This window comes from Rutidosis leptorrhynchoides, chromosome 3 (genome assembly GCF_046630445.1).
Source record: "Rutidosis leptorrhynchoides isolate AG116_Rl617_1_P2 chromosome 3, CSIRO_AGI_Rlap_v1, whole genome shotgun sequence".
NCBI classification, from domain to species: domain Eukaryota; kingdom Viridiplantae; phylum Streptophyta; class Magnoliopsida; order Asterales; family Asteraceae; genus Rutidosis; species Rutidosis leptorrhynchoides.
The window spans coordinates 541,495,704-541,498,685 of record NC_092335.1 but is presented as its reverse complement, the minus strand read 5'-3'; positions in this window follow the sequence as shown (position 1 = coordinate 541,498,685).

Genomic DNA, 2,982 nt, shown 5'->3' with positions numbered 1-2,982 from the left:
GAAATACCCAAGGGATCGGAGAAGCATCTTAATATTCGGGAAGACGGAACCCGGTATAGGGCTGAAAGGATTTGGGTACCAAAATTTGGAGATATGAGAGAAATGGTACTTAGAGAAGCTCATAAAACCAGATACTCAATACATCCTGGAACGGGGAAGATGTACAAGGATCTCAAGAAACATTTTTGGTGGCCGGGTATGAAAGCCGATGTTGCTAAATATGTAGGAGAATGTTTGACGTGTTCTAAGGTCAAAGCTGAGCATCAGAAACCATCAGGTCTACTTCAACAACCCGAAATCCCGGAATGGAAATGGGAAAACATTACCATGGATTTCATCACTAAATTGCCAAGGACTGCAAGTGGTTTTGATACTATTTGGGTAATAGTTGATCGTCTCACCAAATCAGCACACTTCCTACCAATAAGAGAAGATGACAAGATGGAGAAGTTAGCACGACTGTATTTGAAGGAAGTCGTCTCCAGACATGGAATACCAATCTCTATTATCTCTGATAGGGATGGCAGATTTATTTCAAGATTCTGGCAGACATTACAGCAAGCATTAGGAACTCGTCTAGACATGAGTACTGCCTATCATCCACAAACTGATGGACAGAGCGAAAGGACGATACAAACGCTTGAAGACATGCTACGAGCATGTGTTATTGATTTCGGAAACAGTTGGGATCGACATCTACCGTTAGCAGAATTCTCCTACAACAACAGCTACCATTCAAGCATTGAGATGGCGCCGTTTGAAGCACTTTATGGTAGAAAGTGCAGGTCTCCGATTTGTTGGAGTGAGGTGGGGGATAGACAGATTACGGGTCCGGAGATTATACAAGAAACTACCGAGAAGATCATCCAAATTCAACAACGGTTGAAAACCGCCCAAAGTCGACAAAAGAGCTACGCTGACATTAAAAGAAAAGATATAGAATTTGAAATTGGAGAGATGGTCATGCTTAAAGTTTCACCTTGGAAAGGCGTTGTTCGATTTGGTAAACGAGGGAAATTAAATCCAAGGTATATTGGACCATTCAAGATTATTGATCGTATCGGACCAGTAGCTTACCGACTTGAGTTACCTCAACAACTCGCGGCTGTACATAACACTTTCCACGTCTCGAATTTAAAGAAATGTTTTGCTAAAGAAGATCTCACTATTCCGTTAGATGAAATCCAAATCAACGAAAAACTTCAATTCATCGAAGAACCCGTCGAAATAATGGATCGTGAGGTTAAAAGACTTAAGCAAAACAAGATACCAATTGTTAAGGTTCGATGGAATGCTCGTAGAGGACCCGAGTTCACCTGGGAGCGTGAAGATCAGATGAAGAAGAAATACCCGCATCTATTTCCAGAAGATTCGTCAACACCTTCAACAGCTTAAAATTTCGGGACGAAATTTATTTAACGGGTAGGTACTGTAGTGACCCGAACTTTTCCATGTTTATATATATTAATTGAGATTGATATTTACATGATTAAATGTTTCCAACATGTTAAGCAATCAAACTTGTTAAGACTTGATTAATTGAAATATGTTTCATATAGACAATTGACCACCCAAGTTGACCGGTGATTCACGAACGTTAAAACTTGTAAAAACTATATGATGACATATATATGGATATATATATAGTTAATATGATACTATGATAAGTAAACATATCATTAAGTATATTAACAATGAACTACATATGTAAAAACAAGACTACTAACTTAATGATTTTTAAACGAGACATATATGTAACGATTATCGTTGTAAAGACATTTAATGTATATATATCATATTAAGAGATATTCATACATGATAATATCATGATAATATAATAATTTAAAATCTCATTTGATATTATAAACATTGGGTTAACAACATTTAACAAGATCGTTAACCTAAATGTTTCAAAACAACACTTACATGTAACGACTAACGATGACTTAACGACTCAGTTAAAATGTATATACATGTAGTGTTTTAATATGTATTTATACACTTTTGAAAGACTTCAATACACTTATCAAAATACTTCTACTTAACAAAAATGCTTACAATTACATCCTCGTTCAGTTTCATCAACAATTCTACTCGTATGCACCCGTATTCGTACTCGTACAATACACAGCTTTTAGATGTATGTACTATTGGTATATACACTCCAATGATCAGCTCTTAGCAGCCCATGTGAGTCACCTAACACATGTGGGAACCATCATTTGGCAACTAGCATGAAATATCTCATAAGATTACAAAAATATGAGTAATCATTCATGACTTATTTATATGAAAACAAAATTACATATCCTTTATATCTAATCCATACACCAACGACCAAAAACACCTACAAACACTTTCATTCTTCAATTTTCTTCATCTAATTGAACTCTCTCAAGTTCTATCTTCAAGTTCTAAGTGTTCTTCATAAATTCCAAAAGTTCTAGTTTCATAAAATCAAGAATACTTTCAAGTTTGCTAGCTCACTTCCAATCTTGTAAGGTGATCATCCAACCTCAAGAAATCTTTGTTTCTTACAGTAGGTTATCATTCTAATACAAGGTAATAATCATATTCAAACTTTGGTTCAATTTCTATAACTATAACAATCTTATTTCAAGTGATGATCTTACTTGAACTTGTTTTCGTGTCATGATTTTGCTTCAAGAACTTTGAGCCATCCAAGGATCCATTGAAGCTAGATCCATTTTTCTCTTTTCCAGTAGGTTCATCCAAGGAACTTAAGGTAGTAATGATGTTCATAACATCATTCGATTCATACATATAAAGCTATCTTATTCGAAGGTTTAAACTTGTAATCACTAGAACATAGTTTAGTTAATTCTAAACTTGTTCGCAAACAAAAGTTAATCCTTCTAACTTGACTTTTAAAATCAACTAAACACATGTTCTATATCTATATGATATGCTAACTTAATGATTTAAAACCTGGAAACACGAAAAACACCGTAAAACCGGATT